Genomic DNA, 24,246 nt, shown 5'->3' on the forward strand with positions numbered 1-24,246 from the left:
AAAGGCAGCTTCTTGCATGACTCAGCTTTCAGCTTGATTTTTTCCTTTAGCATGGTGAATTGGGGTCCCGAGTTTTTTATTTTCCTTTCACATATGTTTGAATAATGGAGCAGTGAATCTTTTATGGAAAGACAATGGGGATAGCTTCTAAAGTTTTCCAGCCATTTTTCTGGCATCTTTGGGCCACCCTAGAAGTACCACTTGCATGGCTGGCAGTACTTCCTCAAGCGTATCCCATCGTGCTGTGGCCATCCAGTTACTTGCCTCCCCGGGTCCCATCTCATGTGTATAATCTGACACAAATTGGGAGGTCTAGAGTCACGGACTCCTGTGAGAATTCTAAATTCCTCAGCAAATTTTTTGGGGTTTTCTCTAAGGTTTGGAAAATCTTTTGCTATGACTCTGAGTTCAATTTTTCACCAGTTTTTTTACTCGGTTTTGAGCAAAAGTAGTTATAGGAACCAGATGTGGCTGTTCTGAGGGCCTAACTTCCCATCGCTCATCATCTTCAGGGTATAAGCATAACTGGGCAAAAGGATTAGTAGGTGTAGGCTGAGAAAATGGGTGAACAAATACATTGAGGATAAAGGGAGGAAATGGTCAAAGTCGTGTCAGTTACCATAAAATTATTTTTATTTTCATCTTTAATTCATCTCTTAAGCTTTTCAGTTTCCTTATTTACCTTTAAAAAGGAGTCTTTTTGAGAGGCAATTTTGGAACCAGTCAACCTTTTAGAAGCCTTCGTCTACCAAACAGGAAATGCATTCCATTGTTTCTGAGATATGTGTGATCCCTCCTTTTCCAATGTGCCCCATAACTGAACAGTTTTATCCAGCTCAAAACTTCTCATTGTTGTGAACCTAGGAATTAAGTTTTAGTTTTTTTTAAAAAAAAGTTTTAACGCATCCCACTGCCACTTTAAATGGTCTCTAGCAAGGTGCATTCATTTCTCTAGAAAACCACAGATTTGGGGTCCATAATTTCTGAACATACTATTGGCTTGTGAACACCTGTGGACAGAGGACTCCCAGACTCCTTAGATGCTGATGAACACGTCATACACTGTCCCTCTAAAATTTTACCTACCTGAAGCCTCCAACTGAACCCAGTCCAGTTCCCACTGGACACCCCGTTCAACCTCTGGGTCCAGTCAAAAATAAAATTACTCCTGTAATCCCAATACTTTGAGAGGCTGAGGCAGGAAGATCACTTGAATCCAAGAGTTCAAGGCCAGTCTGGACAACATAGCAAGGCCCCCATGTCTACGAAAAAATATGTTTTAAAAAAATTAACCGGCTGGGCGCAGTGGCTCAAGCCTGTAATCCCAGCACTTTGGGAGGCCGAGACAGGCGGATCACGAGGTCAGGAGATCGAGACCATCCTGGCTGACACGGTGAAACCCCGTCTCTACTAAAAAATACAAAAACTTAGCCGGGCGAGGTGGCGGGCGCCTGTAGTCCCAGCTACTCGGGAGGCTGAGGCAGGAGAATGGCGTAAACCCGGGAGGCGGAGCTTGCAGTGAGCTGAGATCTGGCCACTGCACTCCAGCCTGGGCGACAGAGCGAGACTACGTCTCAAAAAAAAAAAAAAAAAAAAAAATTAACCAGGCATGGTGGCATGTACCTGTAGTCCCAGCTACTCTGGAGGCTTAGATGGGAGGATTGCTTTGAACCCTGCTTTGTTCAAGGCTGCAGTGAGCCATGATCACACCCTTGTACTCCAGCCGGGGTGACAAAGTGAGATCCTGTCTCGAAATAAATAAATTAATTAATTAAATAAAATAGAACTGCTCAGATGGACACAGTGGCTTATGCCTGTAATCCCAGCATTTTAGGAGGCTGAGGTGGGTGGATCACTTGAGGTCAGGAGTTCCAAACCAGCCTGGCCAACATGTAGAAACCCTGTCTCTACTAAAGTACAAAAATTAGCTGCGCATGGTGGCGTGTGCCTGTAATCCCAGCTACTCAGGAGGCTGAGACACAAGAACTGCTTGCATCCAGGGGGCGGAGGTTGCAGTGAGCTAGATCACGCCACTGCACTGCACCCTGGGCAACAGAGCAAGACTCCATATCAGATAAAATAAAATAAAATAAATAAAATTACTCAAACTTGGAGAACTCAGGACACAAACTGTGGAGATCAAAATCCAAGAGATACTCACTCAGGACCTCCAGATGCAGTGAGAAAGCAGTGAGCATGGTGGGCTCAGCAGGCACCTCATGCCTCCTTCCTTGATGCTCCTGGGGGTTGCTGGGTGTCTTAGTCCATTTTGTGTTGCTAAAACAAAATTCCACAGACTGAACAATTTATAAAGAACAGAGATTTATTTCTCATAGTTCTGGAGGCTGGGAAGTCCAAAGTCAAAGGGCCTGCATCTGACAAGGGCCTTCTTGAGCTGAACTCATCCTTTTTCAGGAACCCACTCTCCTGATAACTAGCCCACTCTGCCTATAACAGCATTACCCCATAGATGAGGGCAAGCCCTCGTGACCTAATAATCACCTCTTAAAGGTCTTCCCTCTCAACACCACTGCTTTAGGAATTAAGTTCACAACATACAAACAGTCGGGGACACATTCAAACTATAGCAGTGGGATGGGGGTGATTGTCACCTTTGGATCCCTATTTTGACACCAAACTGCAAATGAAAAACCTGAAGCACAATAAAATTGCAAACTGTTTATTTGAGTAAGAAGTAATTCATGAATTGGGTACACTGGACCAAAACAGGTTTAGTATTCCAATGACAAATCATCAGGGGCAAGTATTTTGGGGGTAAATTCAGAAGCAAAATTTAAAAATTATTTGATTATGTTTGCAATTACAAAATTGCCTTTTTTGTTGGAAAGTCCTTAGTGACATAATCATATAAATTGGCTGCTTATGATTGGCTGAGGTTAAGTTTTCTGCCTAACATAAGCATGCACCAGAAATGACTCAAGTTAAGTTTTACCTATATTTACAGTTTTGACCCAAGTTAAGTTTCACTGATGTTCACAGCCTAAGCAAGGTTAAGGCTACTTTAAGGCCTAGCTGGTTTTATTTGCTCAGGAATTTTGTTTCTTTTCTTAGAGAGGGGGTCTCTACAGCTCACTATAACCTCGAATTCCTGGGCTTAAGCCATCCTTCTGCCTGAGCCTCCTTAGTAGCTAGGATTACAAGGGCATGCCACCACACACAGCTAACTATATTGCCCAGACTGGTTTCAAATTCCTGGCTTCAAGTGACCCTCCCAGCTTAGTCTCCCAAAGCACTGGGACTACAGGTGTGAGCCACAGCACTTGGCCTGCTCAGGAATTTTTTAGGCCCAGTCTCCATTTATAATTTTGTTTTAACAAAGGTAATAATTCATGGAGGTTCTCCTACATCTACTCCTTGATTCCAGACCCATATGTCTATGGGGAAATCAGTGTCATATTTTGGTCAAGACTCAAAGCCCATACCACGTCCTATAAAACCTACAACCTCAGTGTCTCAGGTTAGTGACCCCAATTGGTATCACTTTGGGAGGCCAAAGCAGGAGGATCACTTGAGCCCAGGAGTTTGAGACCAGCCTGCGCAACATAGTGAGACCTCATCTGTATTTAAAAGAAGGAGACAAGACAAGACAAGAAAAAAGAAGTCTGGACACCAGCTCCATGTGGCCTCTCCTCTGATGTTCTAATTCTGATGTCCCTAAACTACTTCTTGTCCCTTCTGCCCCCCACCCTAGGGGTGGTAGCTGCTTTCTGTGCTTACTCTCTCTGGATTAGTTCAGTGTGCTACTTTTGCTCTTTCAGACAATGGGAAGTGAACTGTGGTGGGAAGAAAAGCCAGAGTGTTTGACCCCCTCCCTCTCTATCTCCAGGGGAGGCAATGGCTCCAGCATGGCTCCAATTGCTATCAGCCAGACCAGCTGTGATTCCAGCCTCCTTCGGGTGATCCCAGCCCTTGGCTCTGGTGACACCACATCCTTCCCTTGACTCTCACCTAAGGATTGTAGGGTATTCTTTCTGCTGCTATTCTCTGAATGGCATCATCATCTCCTGTTTGGCTCCTCATCTCCTCCATCCCCTGTGTAACTGGGAATCTCCTCTGTTTCACATACTTACGGTGGTATCTCTTATGTTGGTTAGGCCCTGACTGATACCAATATAGTTCTTGATTGATTGAAGACACTTACACAAATCCATACCCTAACCCCATTGTTGCCTGGAAAAAACTGTATTTCATGCTTCAAAGTTCAGCTTAAAAATTATTTTTTTTCTGAGGATTTTCTTATCTTCCACTCTCCACCTCATCTCACCTCATTCCCACCCATGAATTCATTGCTGTAACTCTGGGATCTCCTAGCACTTGGCTTCTACAACATGTCCCATATAATTGTTTTTATGTCTCTCTTCAGCTAGAATAGGAGTTCCTTTGTTGTTTTTTTTTAAGACAGCGTCTCTCTCTGTTACCCAGGCTGGAGTGCAGTGGTACAATCATAGCTCACGCAGTCTTGATCTCCTGGGCTCAAGCAATGCTCCCACCTCAGCCTCCCAACTAGCTGAAACTACAGGCACTCTTTAGTAGAGATGGGGTCTTGCTATACTGTCCAGGCTGGTCTCAAACTCCTGAGTTCAAGTGATCCTCCCACCTTGGCCTCCTAAAGTGCTGGGATTACAGGCATAAACCACCACTCCTAGCCTATTTATTTATTTATTTATTTATTTATTTATTTATTTATTTTTGAGTCAATGTCTTGCTCTGTTGGTCAGGTTGGGGTGTAATAGTGTGATCTTGGGTCACTGCAACCTCCACCACCCAGGTTCAAGCAATTTTCCCACCTCAGCCTCCAAAGTAGCTGGGACTACAGGCATGCGCCACCACGCCCAGCTAATTTTTGTATTTTTAGTAGAGACGGCGTTTCACCATGTTAACCAAGCTGGTCTCAAACTCCTGACCTCAGGTGATCTACCCACCTCGGCCTCCCAAAGTACTGGAAGGCCACCAGGCCCAGCCTCTAGCCAATTTTTTAAATTGCTATTATTATTATTTTAGACGCAGGGTCTTATTCTGTTCCTCACTCTGGAGTGCAGTGGTGCAACTGGCATGATCATAGCTCAATGTATCCTCAAACTCCTGGGCTCCAACAATTAGGGTGGGAGTTTCTTGATGGCAAAAACTAAATTTTATTCATATAATTTCCTATTTATATATTTGACACACGCTAGATACTCAGTAAATGTTTACGGAATTAATGAAGGAGTGATATTGACTTCTTCTGTTTAAGACAAAAACAAGAGGCTAGGGAGAGGGTTGACTAGGGACTTAATTGCTTAATGGGTGTAGAGTTCCAGTTGGAGAAGAGGAAAATGTTCCAGAAATGAATGGTGGTGGCAGTTGCACAACAACGTGACTGTACTTAATGCCACCGAACTGTATACTTAAAAATGGCTAACATGGTGAATTTTTGTTGTATATATTTTACCACAATTTTAAAAAATAAACTAACAATTAAAATACCCTTTATTCTCAGCTTATAAAATGAAGTTCCACACCCTATGGATCCTCAATTCTACTTCAAGATCTGTGTTTTCAGAATATTCTCACACTTGCATACAGGGACGGAAGCAAGTCTGTGGGTTTCATTGCAGTCTTACTTGCAATAGCAACAAAAGAGGTATGGGTAGGGGGAAAGGACAACCTTAATGTCTAGTTAGGAAAATGGCTAAATTGTACCATTTCATACTATGGGATAGTATATACTATTCCAAAGGAATCTATGAAAGCAACATGGATAAATCACAGATAAATCTCACAAACACAGTATTATGTAAAAAACGAAGGCTGCAAATGATATTGACAGTATGATGCCATTTGGCAAATCTTCTCTTTTTTTGAGATGGAGTGTCCCTCTGTTGCCCAGGCTAGAGTACAGTGCTGCGATCTTGGCTCACTACAACCTCCACCTCCCGAGTTCAAGTGATTCTCCTGCCTCAGCCTCCCAAGTAGCTGGGACTACAGGTGTGCACCACCAAGCCTGGCTAATTTTTTGTATTTTTAGTAGAGAAGGGGTTTCACCATGTTGGCCAGGCTGGTCTCGAACTCCTGACCTCAAGTGATTCACCTGCCTCAGCCTCCCAACAAGTGCTGGGATTATAGGAGTGAACCACCATGCCCAGCCAGATTTTGTAAGTCTTTAAAATAAGCAAAACAAAGTATTATTTATGGCAGCATTCATATATATAGTAAAAATATGAAAACATGCAACTTCAGGTTAGTGGTTCGCCCATGGAGAGGGATCTGAAAGGGATGAGTCTATTGGGTTTTAACAGTGCCTTTAATATTTTATTTCCTACAAAAGGAAGTAGGAAGTAAATATGGCAAATATTACACATTTGTTCAATCAAGTGAATGACTGAACAACAGATGGAGGGTCAATTATATTTTTCTGTACTTCTTTGTATTCTTGAAATATTTCGTAATTGAAATCTAAAAATTAAATTAAGTTGATAAAATAAAGGTTGGATTCCTTTGTGACACACACACTTTGACTAACCAGATTCTCACTACATAACAATCTGCCAGCCCAGGCCCTTGCCCACTTACCGACGCACACTAGTCAATGTGAGATTCAAAATGCGGAAACACTTGCATTAGGATGATTTGGGCAATTAAAAATCTCACACTACACATGTGCATGTGCACACATGGACACACACCTGAACAAAACAACCAGCCATACAACGCTAAATTAAAAACCCAAGTGCCCGCTGTAAGATGGCAATAGAATAGAAATGGAATACTCTCTCTTTTGTATTAAGAATAAAACCAATTAGGTCACAGCTTGGAAGTAAAATCCTTCCACTAATGACAGCCTTTGCAAGTAAGATGGTTCCCCTGAGGCTGGTAACAATGCTGGCAGAAGAGCAGAGAAGGATGCTGATTTCACTTTGTCTGGCCCAAGAGCCCCTCCAGGGAGAGCCAAGCAAATGGCATCGTGGGGCTTAGTAAGAGGGTGAGATAGGAAGGGAGGGAACCACCTGCCCAGGAGTTCCTGCAATTCACAGAGGAAACTTTGCCAAGGCCTCTAGTGCATGGAATCCCTAAAAATCTCCGGGCCTAAGTGCCTCCCTACTGCAGAAATCGCTTTCACAGCTACTCCTGTCAAACCTTCACTTAAACATTTCCAGAGTTGAGGCCCGACTGCTTTTGAGGCAGCCCATTCCATTATTGGACCACTTTAGTTGTTGGAAGATTCCTATGTTTTTTAAGAGAAATAATCAGATCTGAAGCAGGAAGCACAATATATAATCACATTGTATAAAATGACCCTGAGTGTGTGAGAGTGTGCACGTGTGTTTGGGAGGTCACACGCCAAAATACTAACACTATGAGAGTTGGAATTACTGGTAACTTTTATTTTCTCTTTTTTGCCTGTCTGTATTTTCTAAAATGAACACATTTACTTGGTAAAGTGGGAAGAGATCATATTATATATTGATTAGGATTAGTGGGAAGCCAGGGGTGGTGGCTCATGCCTGTAACCCCAGCACTCTGGGAGGCCAAGTTGGGAGGACCGCTTGAACCCAGGAGTTTGAGACCAGCCAGGGCAACATTGTAGGAACCCCGTATCAATGAAAAAAAAAATTTAACTAACAGGGCATGGTTGTTGTATGCCTATAGTCCCACTATTAGGAGGCTGAGGTAGGAGGATCACTTGAGCCTCAGAGGTCAAGACTGCAGTTAGCCATGATCACAGCACTGCATTCCAGCCTGGATGACAGAGAAAGACCCTGTTTAAAAAAAAAAAGGCTGGTCACAGTGGCTCACACCTGTAATCTTAGCATTTTGGGAGGCTGAGGCGAGAGAATCACTTGAGATTAGGAGTTCGAAACCAGCCCGGCCAACATGGTAAAACCCCATCTCTACTAAAAATACAAAAAAAGTAGCCAGGTGTGTTGGTGGGCACCTGTAATCCCAGCTACTTGGGAGGCTGATGCAGGAGAATTGCTTGAACCCAGGAGGCAGAGGTTGCAGTGAGCCGAGATTGTACCACTGCACTCCAGCCTGGGCAACAGTCTTTTGAGACTCCATCTCAAAAGAAAGAGAAAAAAAAAAAAGATGAGTGGGAGATAAAATATTTTTCCTCTCACAAAGGGGAGATAAATCCTTTCATATTTTGCACCCATTGGTCCCAGTTCTGTTGGATCCACCCTCAAGTGGGCAGTGGTCCCAGATGGGGCAGCCAGTCAAAGGCCAAGCCAGAACTTTCTATGCTGCTGGTTCAGCCTGAACACATGCCACCCAATAAAAGAGGAAGGAAGTTTTTCGGCAGCTATGGTAAACTTAAGCATGTCCATACTTCACTGAATTAAGAAAACCAATTTCTTCTCAGAAAAGGGGGTGCTCAGCTGTCATATTCTAACAGTACTTTCCAGAAATGCAATGAATTGAAAGCCAGTTTAGCTAAAGACGGGTTAGGGGGGAAATGTTTTGATCTGAGTAATGCAGGAAAGAAAATTTGAATCCCTGGCATTTGCATAGCCCTTTGAGAGGAAACCTTTCACAGGCATGATCTTATGTGACTTAAACCAGAATATTCTCTCCCCACACCAACCAACCAAAACGCACAGTGCATCCAAAATATTGTATGGATATGCATATTCCGTTTACAGGGAAGAAGGGCCTCATTACATCAGATTCTCCAAGGGGTTTGTTAAAGGGTTAGGGCCACTGGTCTGATAGATGCAGCTTAGAACTGGTTTTTAGCAAACTAGGTCTGGGTCCTCATCTGTTGAAAAGCAGTATTGGGTGGCATGATCTCTGTAACCTCTTCCAGCTCCTGCTGCCCCTCTCTTTGTTACACTCTCCAGGCACTTGGGAGTCAGAACTTATTTCCAGGGCCTAGAGGTGGCCCAACCTTCACCATCTATCATAGCCTGCCCCGGGACTTGTCATGGAGTGATGAGGACGTCTGCCTGCCTGGTGATGGGATTTGCAGCCAATAAAACCCTCCACCAGGCAAGAGGATTGTGAGACCTGTCTGGCTACAATTTATTCTCCTTAGTCACTTTGACTGACTGCAGCCAATTGCCAGGGGAAATTTGAATCTGAATGCTGCTGCCTGTGAAATTAGCTTAGAAAAATATGCAGGCTCTCTTCGACAATGGGCAATTCCAGCCCAATCTAAAGAGCCACAATTGGGGTGGGATAAAGACACACAAGCAGACACTGTCCAGTTCGGGAGAGTCTCAGGAAACCAGAGAGAGATTAACTTCTTACTGGAGGGAGCACGTTGCCCTGCAGGAGAGGCAGTCACTCAGCTTAAAAAGGATGAATGGAGGCAGAAGAGACCAGAAGGGATGGGGGGTAAGACAGAAAAACATTATTAAGCTCATCTGAAGAATACATTCAGGAAGTCATGGGTGTAAGCAAGAAAAGGGCAGCTTCAAGAACAGATGTGCAAGCACAGTTGTTGCAGCAAGGTATGTGTAGGATCAAAAGGTTGGAGGCAACCTACATGTGCATCCCTGGGAGACCGCTGAAACATACTGGGGAATACTATGTGGCCATTGAAAAGAATGTGATAGAGGCCGGGCACCGTGGCTCACCATGGCTCATGCCTGTAATCCCATCACTTTGGGAGGCCAAGGTGGACGGGTCACTCGAGGTCAGGAGCTCAAGACCAGCCTAGCAAACATGGCAAAACTCTGTCTCTACTAAAAATACAAAAATTAGCCGGGTGTGGTGGCAGGCTCCTGTAGTCCCAGCTACTCAGGAGGCTGAGGCAGGGAGAATTGCTTGAACCTGGGAAGTGGAGGTTGCAGTGAGCCGAGATCAGGGTGACAGAGTGAGACTCCATCTCAAAAAAATAAAAAAAGGAAAAGAAAAAAAAGAATGTGGTAGATCAACGTGGACCGATATAGAAAAAAACTCCACTTTTTCTTTGCTTTGCTAAGAAAAAAGCAAATCATAGAAAAGCATGTGATGTATGTGGACTATGTTACTGTTTATGCTTTTAAAGGGAAAATGCTTATAGATTTGTATTATCTCTCTGAAAGAATTCTCAAGAAACAGATCAGGAGTAGAAGGGAGACTTACTTTTCACCTTCTACCTTTCTAGACCTCTTGAATTATTTACTATGTGCCTGTATTCCTGTTTGAAAGTGTAAATAAGTGAATAATGTTAAAAAAGGAGAAGGGGGGTGGAGAGCGGTAGTTGCTGCCCTCCCTCCAAAGTCAGCCCTGCCATGGAGCCATCTTCCCTTTCCAGATGGGATGACTAACTTCATGTGCCAACTTGGTGAGCCACAGTACCCAGATAGTTGATCATTATTCCAGATGTTTCTTTGAAGGTATTTTTTGGGGTTTTTTTGTTTGTTTTTGTTTTTGTTTGTTTTTAAATGCAATTTCACTATTGTTGCTCAGGCTGGAGTGCAATGGTGCAATCTCGGCTTACTGCAACCTCCACCTCCCATGTTCGAGCAATTCTCCTGCCTCAGCCTCCCAAGTAGCTGGGATAACAGGCATGTGCCACCACGCCCAGCTAATTTTTTTTTTTTTTTTTTTAAGTATTTTTAGTAAAGACAGGGTTTCACCATGTTGTCCAGGCTGGTCTTGAATTCCTGACCTCAAGTGATCCACCCACCTCTACCTCCCAAAGTGCTGCAATTACAGGCATGAGCCACTCCACCTGGCCGAAGGTGTTTTTTAAATGAGATTAAATTTAAATCAATAGGCTTTGAGTAAATTAGATGACCCATTGAATGGCTAGGCCTCATCCAATCAGTTGAAAGCCTGCATAGAAAAGAATTCCTTCTTGTTCAGGGGCAAGAATATATATACTCTGTTGGTTCTCTTGATCTGGAGAGAACTGACACTGGGGCTTGAGAGAATCTCTGAGCCCAGGCTTATGCATAGGCACAGGTGAGGCGGCCTCTGCTACCTGCTAGGGAAAGGGTGGGGACTGAGAATCGTTCACGTGGAGACTGGATATTGACCTCACTCTGGGGTCAGAACTGGGAGAAAGGTGGGTCTGGCCAGGCCTCTCCCTGCATGTGAAGCAAGCCTACCCATAGTTCTCCCATGAACACTCTGAATACTCCCCGAGCATGAAATGAAAGCTCTATTTGCTTCCTTGTGGCCCTTCCTCACAATCTTTCTTTTCTGTTTCCTCTCTCGCTCACCAAGTCCTTTCCCTTCCATGTCTTCTTTGTGAACAAGGTTACACCAATAAGGCAAAAATAAAGATGTTGCTATGTTGCTGTTTCCTCCCTGGCTATGAGCCTGCTGTTCGCCTCAGTTCAGTTATTCCTCACGGCTTCCAGCGCCAGCAAGTTCTGCTGAGCAGAAAAGACAGTCAATCAGCTGGTTACTTTGTCTCAAAGACCCAAATAGTAAGCTTGACCATTGTCCTCTGCTTTCATTGACCAAATAAAACCAGGTGATTCAAGTCCAAATGATTGAAAATGACATGTATATGCTGGGCGTGGTGGCTCATGCCTGTAATCTCAGCACTTTGGGAGGCTGAGGCAAGCGGATCATTTGAGGTCAGGAGTTTGAAACCAGCCTGGCCACCACGGTGAAACCCCATCTCTACTAAAAATACAAAAATTAGCTGGGTGCAGTGCCGTGTTCCTATAATCCCAGCTATTTGGGTGACTGAGGCAAGAGAATCGCTTGAACCCAGGAGGCAGAGGTTGCAGTGAACCGAGATCACACCACTGCACTCCAGCCTGGGTAACAGAGCAAGACTCCATCTCAAAAAAAAAAGAAAAGAAAAGAAAAAAAGAAAATGACTTGTACAGATACCCTGTTTTTTCCTCCCTTCCCAACTCATGATACACTGCATTATTCATTCAGACTGTGTTATTCATTCCTTATACCACCATGAAATACGGCATAAAATAATCTCAGACCATGTATTGGGTGGTCCCTTTACACTAAGTCTCCTTCCCCGTATTCCAGATTCAATTAAGCAGTCAATCCAGAAAGACATGCTGAACTCAGTGATGATGAAGGCAGCACACTAGCCACTGAAAAGATTCAAAAGGGCAGAAAAAGAGCTTATGGACAAGACAAGTGGATACAGTGCAACACATAAATAGATCATAATAAGCAAAGCAGTATAAGGCTAAAGAAGTGACAGATCAGAGGAGAGCAGTCACTGTGGGCTGAAGTATCTCAGAAGGCTCTGGCCTTGAAGATACATAGGAGGGCATTGAAAATAGACAAAAGTTAAAAAAATAATCCTGCTTTACCTTCTGTTACATCATTTAATCCCTACAGCTACCCAGCAGGGGAGGTGGTTCAGAAAAATCTTCCCATTGTCAGGCGGGTTCAGTTCAAGGAAACCAAATGTTTCTTGCCACACACCAGGAAGGGATGTTCAAAGAGGCCAGTTGCTTTCACCGATGTTGTGGAGCATGTCAATGCCAGAATCAGGGCTGGAGCCAGGTTTCCAACCAACTCCATAGTCGGTGCTCTGGCCACTGAATGAGAAAAATGGACAAGGATTTCCAGGCGAGGGCATTCAGGCAGAAAGGCCCAGAGGCACAAGGGAGAGGAGCCAAGAAAAGTGGGCACCCATTCTTATTCTCATAGGACATGTATGCACACACATGCATGTGCACACACACACATGCACACTCCGTTTCCTCAAATTACACTTCTGCCTGAGAGAGTATGAACAAGCAAAGCCTTATGCACACATCAACTACACCAGGATTCAAGAGGACAGCTTTGACCTCTAGGTCCTTGCCCCCCATAGGAATCAAGCTCCAAATTCATTCAGCAGGATTAATACGATGAGAGAAAAGCTTGCATTTGAGGCCGGGCATGGTGGCTCATGCCCATAATTCCAGCACTTTGGGAGACCAAGGTGGGCAAATCACTTGAGGTCAGGAGTTCGAGACCAGCCTGGCCAACACGGCAAAGCCCCATCTCTACTAAGAAATACAAAAATTAACCGAGCATGGTGGTGCCCGTCTGTAATCCCAGCTATGTAGTAGGCTGAGGCAGGAGAATCACTTGAACTTGGGAGGCGGAGGTTGCAGTAGCCGAGATTATGCCACTGCACTCCAGCCTGGACAACAGAGTGAGACTCAGTCTCATAAATAAATAAATAAGCTTGCATTTGAGTTTGTCTGACTTTATGTCAGAAACTTATAGAGGAAGTAATAGTATAATAACTCTATTCAGCCAAATAAATAAGTGGAGCTTTATCATCCATGCAAAGTTATGTGCATTGTCCCAGAGCTGATAGTTTTAGCCATACACAAGAGAATTATCACCAGGACAAGGAATTTGTTCTAGGAGCAGTAAACTGTGGGGTGAGTTATTCACTACAGCTCATTGGTCTGGGCCTTCGAAATGGACAAGACTCCACCATCAGGTGACCAGCCTAGATACTCTATCACTGGGAGCTGTTACAAGCCCAGCTGATGTGAACAGAAAAGGAATGAATGGACCTACCAAGGGATACCGGACACTGGCCTCCACTTTCTCTACCCAGGTCGGCCAGTCTCCTTATCGGCATAGTCAGGATAATAAAACTCCAGGTTTATTTGGATCCCGCAGAGGACACTGCCACGTGGAAACAACTGCAGCTGTCATCTTGGACTTTACCCCCCAGTAGACTCAGTGGGGAAAGGGGGGAACATTCTGGGGACCTCTGTAGAGGGGCTTCAGACCTGGATAGATTTCCCAGCAGGGTAAAGTTCAACTTCCTCCAGGATGCTGGGTTTTACAATGTCCTCCCTTCATATTATCTAGAAATCCAGACCCTATCCTCTTTTTTTTTTTTTTGAGTTTTGAAATGAACTCTTACTCTTGCCCAGGCTGGAGTGTAGTGGCATGATCTCGGCTCACTGCAACCTCTGCCTCCCGGGTTTAAGCAATTCTCCCTGTCTCAGCCTCCCCAATAGCTGGGATTACAGGTGCCTGCCACCACACCCGGCTAATTTTTTTATTTTTAGTAGAAATTGGATTTTTTTGTCATGTTGGCCAGGCTGGTCTTGAACTCCTGACCTCAGGTGATCTGCCCACCTCAGCCTCCCAAAGTGCTAAGATTACAGGCGTGAGCCACTGCATCCAGCCTATTATACAATTTTATAAGTTACAGATAAATTATAACAATGGAAAATAGGCTGGGTGCAGTAGCTCACACCTGTAATCCCAGCATTTTGGGAGGCCAAGGCAGATGGATCAGTTGAGGTCAGGAGTTCAAGACCAGCCTGGCCAACACGGTGAAACCCCATCTCTACTAAAAATACAAAAATTAGCCGGGTGTAGTGGCAGGCACCTGTAATATCTACTACTCAGGAGGCTGAGACACAAGACTTGATTGAACCCGGGAAGCAGAGGTTGCAGTGGCTGACATCACACCATTTCACTCCAGCTTGAGTGACAGAGCAAGAGTCCATATCACAAGAAAAAAAAAGGAAAATAATTATCATTTAAACACATGCAAACGAACTCCATCCAGTGGAGTGACAATTCTTCCATTTCACCACCACCACCACCACCAAGGAAAAGCCTGTTTCAGGCTGGGCGTGGTGGCTCACGCCCCAGCACTTTGGGAAGTCGAGACAGGTGGATCACCTGAGGTCAGGAGTTCAACACCAGCCTGGCCAACATGGTGAAACCCCATCTCTACTAAAACTACAAAAATTATCCAGGCATAGTGGATTATGACCACGTGCCTGTAATCCCAGTTACTAGGGAGGCTGAGGCAGGAGAATTGCTTGAACCTGGGAGGTGAACGTTGCCGTGAGCCAAGATTGCACCACTGCACTCCAGCCTGGGCAACAGAGCCAGACTCCGTCTCAAAAAAAAAAAAAAAAAATGTTTAACCTTCACTTACACCTTTATTTTAATATTCCCAATCTGTTTTTTGGATTGTCCTTTTTTTTTTTTTTTTTTTTTGAGACAGCGTGTCCCTCTGTCACTCAGGCTGGAGTGCAGTGGCACACACTCTGCTCACTGCAACCTCCTCCTCCTGGGTTCAAGCAATTCTTGTGCCTCAGCCTCCTGAGTAGCTGGGACTACAGGCACGTGCCACCACACCTGGCTAATTTGTGTATTTTTAGTAGAGACGGGGCTTCACCACGTTGGCCAGGCTGCTCTCTAACTCTTGACCTCAGGTGATCCACCTGCCTCGGCCTCCCAAAGTGCTGGAATTACAGGCATGAGTCACCGCACCTGGCCTGGATTGTCCTTTGTTTTTGTTTTATTTTTTCTTTTTCATTGTTTTTTGAGACACAGTCTCACTCTGCGGTGGCATGATCTCGGCTCACTGCAACCTCTGCCTCCCAGGTTCAAGTGATTCTCCTGCCTCAGCCTCCAGAGTAACTGCGATTACAAGTGCATGCCACCATGCCTGGCTAATTTTGTATTTTTAGTAGAGACAGGATTTCACCATGTTGGCCAGGCTGGTCTTGAACCCCTGACCTCAAGTGATCCACCCACCTTGGCCTCCCAAAGTGCTAGTATTACAGGCATGAGCCAATACACCTAGCCTGGATTGTCCTTTGAATTGGTTTTAACACTTTGCCAGTTTTCTCTTTAATTAGTTAAATATAATCTTTTTTTTTTTTTTTTTTTTGAGACAGGGTCTCACTCTGGTGCCCAGGCTGGAGTGCAGTGGTGTGATCATGGCTCACTGCAGCCTTGATTTCCAGGCTCAGCAATTCTCTCACCTTGGCCTCCAGAGTAGTTGGAACCACAAGCATAAGCCACCAAACCTGGCTATTTTTTATTATTATTATTTTTTGTAATGATGGGATCTCACTACGTTGCCCAGGCTAGTCTCCAACTCCTGGGCTTAAGCGAGCCTCCTGCCTTGGCCTCCCAAAGTGCTGGGGTTACAGGCATAAACCACCATGCCCAGCAAAATCTTATCATGTATTAACTTTTCAAAAAAATCTACTCCCGGCTGGGCGCGGTGGCTAACATCTGTAATCCCAGCGCTTTGGGAGGCCAAGGCAGGTGGATCAGTCAGGAGTTCAAGACCAGCTTGGCCAACATGGTGAAACCCCATCTCTACTAAAAATACAAAAACTAGCCGGGCGTGGTGGCAGGCGCCTATAATCCCAGCTACTCAGGGGGCTGAGGCAAGAGAATCTCTTGAACCCAGGAGGCGGAAGTTGCAGTGAGCCGAGATCATGCCACTGCACTTCAGCCTGGGAGACAGAGTGAGATTCCATCTCAAAAAAAAAAAAAAAAAAAAAGTCTACTCCTGATAATTTCCACCTATTGGATTTAGTTCTGCACCCTCATCCATGCGGTGGATTCAAGTCCCAGAAGACTGTCAACGTGGATCCCACCCCAGGGTCTTTTCTGTTCCAGGCCAAACGTTCCCAATCTACCTAGCAATACACTAATTACAAGCTGCAAATCAGACAGGCCTGGTTTGGAATCCCTTGTCTACAACTCTATACCTAAGAGTTACTCGGTATTGCTTATCTCCATTTCCCTCACATGTGTAAAGGGAATAGGAATGCCCATTCCAGGCTGGGCGTGGTGGCTCATGCCTGTAATCCCAGCACTTCGGGTGGCTGAGGCAGGCAGATCACTTGAGGTCAGGAGTTCAAGACCAACCTGGCTAACATGGAGAAACCCCCTCTCTACCAAAAAATACAAAAACTGGGCTGGGCGCGGTGGCTCATGCCTGTAATCCCAGCACTTGGGGAGACCAAGGTGGGAAGATCATTTGAAGTCAGGAATTTGAGACCAGCCTGGCCAACATGGTGAAACCCCATCTCTACTAAAAAATACAAAAATTAGATCGGGCGCAGTGGCTCATGCCTGTAATCCCAGCACTTTGGCAGACTGAGGCGGGTGAATCACGAGGTCAAGAGATCAAGACCATACTGGCCAACGTGGTGAAACCTCGTCTCTACTAAAAATACAAACATTAGCTGGGTGTGGTGGCACACACCTGTAGTCCCAGCTTCTTGGGAGGCTGAGGCAGGAAAATCACTTGAACCCAGGAGGCAGAGGTTGCAGTGAGCCGAGATTGTGCTGCTGTACTCCAGCCTGGTGACTGAGCGAGACTTCGTCTCATAAATAAATAAATAAGCCAGCATGGTGGCGGGCACCTTTAATCCCAGCTACTTGGGACATTGAGGCAGGAGAATCACTTGAACCCAGGGAGGCAGAGGTTCTAGTGAGCTGAGATCATGCCACTGCACTCCAGCCAGTGCGACAGAGTGAGACTCCATCCCCCCACCAAAAAAAGAAAAAAAAAGTATATATACACAAAAAATTGTGGCCAAGGCAAAAGAATCACTTGCACCTGGGAGGCAGCAGTTGCAGAGAGCTGAGATGGCACTGCTGCACTTCAGCCTGGGTGACAGAGTGAAACTCTGTCTTAAAAGAAAAAAAATTGCCCACTCCAAAGACGCTATGTCAGACAGACTCCAGGATGGCCCCTGCAGCATTCACCTGCTGGTACTCATTCTCTTGTGCCACCCTGGGGAGCAAGGACAGGGTGCTACATGCATCCTTTGCCCACAAAAATAATGGGGAAAAGCTTCTTCTGACGCTGAACTGGTGCCATCTAGTGGCCCATGGTGTCCCTCAGCCACTCCACCACACAAATGTGTCCTTCAAATGAAGTTTTTGTGAATAGTAGTATTCAGGGCTTCTTTCTGGGCTGACCCTTGGCAATATCCAAGACAGGTTTCCCCATAATTTTGGTATCCCTTTTCTGAAATTTTCTCCTATGACAGGCAGGTGTAATGGAAAGAAAGCAAACAGTGTCAGGCTCACCTAGCTCTACGCATAATGCATCCCCAACCACTTACTGGCTGTAGGACCTTGGTCAAACTACCAAACTTCCCTGAGCCCCAAGTTCATCCTCCGTAAAACGTGGGTAGCACAATCCTCCTTACAAAGCTCTTCTGGGGAATATGTGGAAGGAACCATACCCAGTGCTCAGCATACAAGTAGATGCTCGCTAAATAATTAGCTGTATTTTCGTGTCTTCCCCTTTATCATAGTTCCATCCTATCTTCTCTCTCTCTGGGCTCCAGAATTACTTTCCATTACCTAAAATATTCATTGACACTAAGAAGTGTGAGACTGAATGTATAACTCTCCCCAGGAATGCAAAGGATTCACGCCAGGAGGCCTGGGGTTCCGTCCGGCTCCAGCTCTGCCATTTATCAGGTTAGCTTACCTTTCTTGTAACCAAAAAAAAAAAAAATGCGTTGTAAAGATTATTTGATTTAATGAATGCGAAAGTAACTCACATAAAATAAGCATTCAGGCCGGGAGCTGTGGCTCACACCTGTAATCTCAGCACTTTGGGATTCCAGCACAAGGAGGGTGAATCACTTGAAGTCAGGAGTTTGAAACCAGTCTGGCCAACATGGCAAAACCCTGTTTCTACTAAAAAAAAAAATATATATATATATATACACACACACACACACACACACACACACACACACACACACACAATTAGCCGGGCATGCTGGCGTGCTCTTGTAATTCCAGCTACTTGGGAAGCTGAGGCACTAGAATCACTTGAACCTGGGAGGTGGAGGTTGCAGCAAGCCAATATCTTGCCACTGCACTCCAGCCTGGGAGACAGAGTGAGACTCTGTCTCAAAAAAAAAAAAGAAAAGCATTCAATAAATATTAATATTCATTCCAGAAATAGATGAATTTTACAAGAGGAAAGATGGAAGGAGGCAACTCTAACAATTAGTCACTGGTGGAATTTTAGACATGAAGTCAGATATCCAGGCACAAATTGTATCTAATTGCATTGCCGACTCTACATAGGCATGTTAATCCCAGTCTCATTGTCCACTTCAAGTTTTTATTTATTTATTTATTTATTTATTATTATTTTTTTTAGGCGGAGTTTCACTCTTGTTGCCCAGGCTGGAGTGCAATGGCACGATCTCGGCTCACCACAACCTCCGCCTCCCAGGCTCAAGCAATTCTCCTGCCTCAGCCTCCCTAGTAGCTGGGATTATAGGCATGTGCCACCACGCCCAGCTAATTTTGTATTTTTAGTAGAGATGGGGTTTCTCCATGTTGGTCAGGCTGGTCTCAAACTCCCGACCTCAGGTGATCCACCCACCTCGGCATCCCAAAGTGCTGGGATTACAGGCGTGAGCCACTGCGCCGGCCACTTCAAGTTTTCAGAAGAGTATTTGTCACTGGGTATGTAGAACAAATCAACTCTTTAATAATTGTTAGTATAAAGGAGTTAGCACGTTGAAAAGACATGGGACTAACATGGTGAAGAGGAGGATGAGGAAGCAGCTGACTGCACATATAGACAATGCTCACACAGCTGAACCATCATTTATTGCCAGGGCATAGTGGTTGCTCCTTACTCTGTCCATCATCCAGGGTCCCAGCTGGAAACAGAATTCTCCAAGGGTAGCTCAAGTGAAAAAAACCCTAATGAAGGGACTCCCAGTAGAGGCATAGATAGAGTTAAGGGAGAAAACAAACAAAGACTGGTCACTTCCCCTTGGATAGAGGAGGAAAGGAGAAGATGGAGCTACCAGAGCCCGGTGAGACCTGAAGTCACGGAGGAGGACCACCATTGGGAGCGGGGATCATAGGGGAAACAACTAGCGTCAGATTCTCCATAGCAAGCAAGAGACAGCCCTGGACTTTGGGGATTTTTGTCTGTAAAATTTTCCCTTGTGTGTATGATTAATTTAACTATTAAAATAAATTTTTAATTAACACATAATAATCGTACATATTTATGGGGTACATAATGATGTTTTGATACACACCATGTATAGTGATCAGACAGATCAAGGTGATTCATATACCCATCATCTCAAGCATTTATCATTTCCTTGTGTTGGGAACATTCAATATCCTCCTTCTAGCTATTTGAAACTATATATTATTGTTAACTATAGTCATCCTACAGTGGTAGAGAACATTAAACCTTATTCCTCTTATCTAGCTGTAATTTTGTATTCTTTAGCAAATCTCTCCCTATCCTTCCCTTTCCCTACCCTTCCAGCTTCTAGTATCCTCTGTTCTACTTTTTACTTCTATGAGATAAACTTTTTTTAGCTTCCACACATAATGTGCAGGGTTTAACCTGCTTTTCTGGCTTTTTTTTTTTTTTTTTTTTTTTAGATGGAGTTTTGCTCTTGTCACCCAGGCTGGAGTACAATGGTGCAATCTCAGCCCACCGCAACATCCCCCTCTTGGGTTCCAGCAATTCTCCTGCCTCAGCCTCCTGAGTAGCTGGGACTACAGATGTCCACCACCACAACCAGTTACTTTTTGTATTTTTAGTAGAGATGGGGTTTCAACATGTTGGCCAGGCTGGTCTTGAACTCCTGACCTCAGGTGATCTGCCCGCCTTGGTCTCCCAAAGTGCTGGGATTACAGGCGTGAGCCACCGCACCCAGCATCTGGCTTATTTCACTTAACATAATGTCCTCCAGTTCCATCCATGTTGCCTCAAATGACAGAATTTCATTCATTTTTATGGCTGAATAGTATTCCATTGTGTATTTATATCATAATTTCTTTATGCATTCATCTGTTGTTAAATACCTAGGTTGTTTCCATACCTTGGCTAGTGTGAATATTGCTGCAATAAACATGAGGATGCAGAGGTTTCTTCGATATACTGATTTCCTTTCCTTTGGGTAAATGCCCAGTAGTGGAATTGCTGGATCATATGGTAGTTCTATTTGTAGTTTTTTAAGGACCCTCCATACAGTTCTCCACTGTGGTCATACTAGTTTACATTCCCAGCAGCAGTGCATAAGAATTCTCTTTTCTCTACATACGTGCTAGCATTTGTTAGCTTTTGTCTTTTTGATAATAGCAGTTCTAACTGGAAAGGGATGATACCTCATTGTGGTTTTAATTTGCATTTCCCTGATGATTAGTGATGTTGAGCATTTTTTCATATATGTATTTGCCATATGTACATCTTCTTTTGAGAAATGTCTTTTCAGATCATTTGCCCATTTTTTAAATTGGATTGTTTGGTTTTTTGCTGTTGAGATGTTTGAGTTCCTTGCATGCTCTGGATATTAATTCCCTGTTAGATAGTTTGAAAATACTTTCTCCCATTCTTTAGGTTGTCTTTTCACTGTGTTGAATGTTTTCTTTGCTATGCAGAAGATTTTTAGTTTGATATCATCCTATTTGTTTATTTTTGCTTTTTTTGCTTTTGTTGCTTTTGAGCTCTTATTCAAAAAATATTTTCCCAAGCCAATGTCCCAAAGTGTTTGTCCTATGTTTTCTCCTAGTAGTTTTTTGTTCACTTGTTTTTGTTTGTTTGCTTGTTTTGAGATGGAGTTGTGCTCTTTTGCCCAGGCTGGAGTGAAGTGGCAGCTCACTGCAACCTCCGCACCCCCAGGTTCAAGTGATTCACCTGCCTCAGCCTCCCGAGTAGCTGGGATTACAGGCGCCCACCAACACACCCGGCTAATTTTTTGTATTTTTTTGTAGAAATGGGGTTTCACCATGTTGGCCAGGCTGGTCTCGAACTCCTGAACTCAAGTGTGATCCACCCGCCTCAGCCTCCCAAAGTGATAGGATTACAAGCGTGAGCCACTGCACCTGACCTTCTCCTAGTAGTTTTATAGTTTTAAATCTTACATTTAGGTCTTTGATGCATTTTCAGTTGGTTTTTGTATAGCATGAGAGGTGGAGGTCTAGTTTAATTCTTCTGCATAAAAATAACCAGAATCATTTATTGAAGAGATCACCCTTTGCTCAATGAGTATTCTTGGTATCTGTGTCAAAAATCAGTTGGCAATAGTCACATGAATTTACTTCTGGGTTCTCTATTCTGTTCCATTGGTTTAATGTGTCTGTTTTTATGTCAGCACCATGCTGTTACTATAGCTTTGTACTATAAAGTCTTGTAGCATCATGCCTCCAGCTTTGTACTTTTTGCTCAGGATTCCTTTGGCTATACAGTCGTTCGTGGTTTGGTACAAATTTTAGGATTGTTTTTCTATTTCTGTGAAGACTGTCATCGGTATTTTGATAGAGATTTAGTTGAATCTGTAGATTGCTTTGGGTAGTATGGTTATTTTAACAACATCAGTTATTCTGACCTGTGAGCATGGGATGGCTTCCAATTTATTTATTTATATATTTTATTTTATTTATTTATTTATTTTTCTTTTTTGAGGTAAAGTCTTGCTCCATTGCCCAGGCTGGAGTGTAGGGGCACGATCTGGGCTCACTGCAACCTCCGCCTCCCAGGTTCAAGCAATTCTCCTGCCTCAGCCTCCCAAGTAGCTAGGATTAACAGGCATGCGCCACCATGCCTGGCTAATTTTTTTGTATTTTTAGTAGAGATGGTTTCACCATGTTGGCCTGGCTGGTCTCAAACTCCTGGCCTCAGGTGATCCACCCCCCTCAGCCTCCCAAAGTGCTGGGATTATAGGCGTGAGCCACCACGCCAGGTGTCTTCCAATTCGTGTTCTCTTCAATTCTTTCACTGGTGTTCTCTAGTTTGCCTAGCAGATACTTTCTTACTTCCTTGGTTAAATTTATTCTTACGGGCTGGGCTTGGTGGCTCACACCTGTAATCCCAGCACTTTGAGAGGCCAAATTGGGTGGATCACCTGAGGTCAGGAGTTTGAGACCAGCCTGGCCAATACGGTGAAACTCCATCTCTACTAAAAAATACAAAAATTAGGTCAAGCGCAGTGACTCACACCTGTAATCTCAGCACTTTGGGAGGCTGAGGCAGGTGAATCACAAGGTCAAGAGATCAAGACCATCCTGGCCAACATGGTGAAACCCTGTCTCTACTAAAAATACAAAAATTAGCCGGGCATGGTGGCAGGTGCCTGTAATCCCAGCTACTCAGGAGACTGAGGCAGGAGAATCACTTGAACCCAGGAGGCAGAGGTTGCGGTGAACAGAGATTGCAGCACTGCACTCCAGCCTGGGCAACAAGAGCAAAACTCCATCTCAAAAAAAGAAAAAATTATTCTTAGGGTTTGGGGTTTTTTGGGGGGCAGGGGTTGGGGTGTAACTATGGTAAATGGGATTATCTTCTAAACCTTTTTTTTTTTTTTTTTTGAGATGGGAGTCTTGCTATGTTGCCTAAGCTGGTCTGAACCCCTGGGTGCAAGCAATCTGCCTGCCTCAGCCTCCTGAGTAGCTGGGATTACAGACGTACACCATTGTGCCATCTTGAGTTCTTTTCTTGTTTGTGTCTAGAAATGCTACTTGTTTTTGAATATTGATTTCATATCCTGCAACTTTATTAAATTCACTTATTAATTCTGAGAATTATTGAGTAGAGTCTTTATAGTTTTCTCTTTTTTTGAGACAGAGTCTTGCACTGTTGCCCAGGCTGGAGTGCAGCAGTGTGATCTCAGCTCTCTGCAACCCCCACCTCCCGGGTTCAAGTGATTTTCCTACCTCAGCCTCCTGAGTAACTGGGATTACAGGCATAAGTCACCACGCCCAGCTAATTTTTTTGTATTTTTAATAGAGACAGGGTTTCGCCATGTTGGCCAGTCTAGTCTCAAACTCCTGACCTCAAGTGATCCACTGTCCTCAACCTCCCAAAGTGCTGGGATTACAGGCATGAGCCACCTCATCCAGCCTGATTTTTCTATATATAAAATCATGTCATCTGTAAACAAGGACAATTTTACTTCCTTCTTTTCAAATTGAATGTCCTTTTTTTTCTTTCTTTTGCCTAATTGCTCTGGCTAGGACTTCCAGTATTATGTTGTAATTCAATAAATATTTGTTGAGAACTTATTATAAACAAAAAATTATTCTAGGCACTGGAGGGAAAAAAGACAAGAACTATGTTTTCTGCCGGGTGCGGCAGAAAAGTGCTGGCTCACACCTGTAATCCCAGCACTTTCGGAGGCCAAGGTGGGCGGATCACCTGAGCTCAGGAGTTTGAGACCAGCCTGGCCAACATGGCGCAACCCCCTCTCTACTAAAAATACAAAAATTAGCCGTGGTGGCATGAGCCTGTAATCTCAGCTACTGGGGAGCCTGAGGCAGGAGAATCATTGAAACCCAGGAGTCGGAGGTTGCAGTGAGTGGAGATCACGCCACTGCACTCCAGCCTGGGTGACAGAGCAAGACTCTGTCTCAAAAAAAAAAAAAAAAAAAAAAAAAAAGAACTATGTCTTCAGGAAGCTTATGTTTTTTGAAAAAGAGATAGAAATTTAAGAAGAAAACTAATAAATGTGATAATTTCATTCAGTGAGATATGTTGTGAGGACAATAAAACAAGATTGTATGTCAGAGAGGAGCTCCATAGACTGTGTCAGGGAA

The 24,246-nt window shown here is 44.2% G+C and overlaps 1 long non-coding RNA gene across 1 annotated transcript in view; it reads right to left on the reverse strand.

Annotated features, from left to right (window-relative positions):
* Positions 1-611: 611 nt before the first annotated feature.
* LOC102131839 (uncharacterized) overlaps positions 612-24,246 on the reverse strand; it is a 31,355-nt gene continuing 7,720 nt past the window's right edge. Inside the window, exons 3-4 of the long non-coding RNA XR_006694072.2 lie at positions 2,162-2,277; positions 612-860 (exon numbers count right to left, since the gene is read on the reverse strand). This is a non-coding gene — a long non-coding RNA (uncharacterized lncRNA). The remainder of the gene's footprint in view (positions 861-2,161; positions 2,278-24,246) is intronic.

The sequence above is a fragment of the Macaca fascicularis genome, chromosome 18 (genome assembly GCF_037993035.2).
Source record: "Macaca fascicularis isolate 582-1 chromosome 18, T2T-MFA8v1.1".
Taxonomy (NCBI): domain Eukaryota; kingdom Metazoa; phylum Chordata; class Mammalia; order Primates; family Cercopithecidae; genus Macaca; species Macaca fascicularis.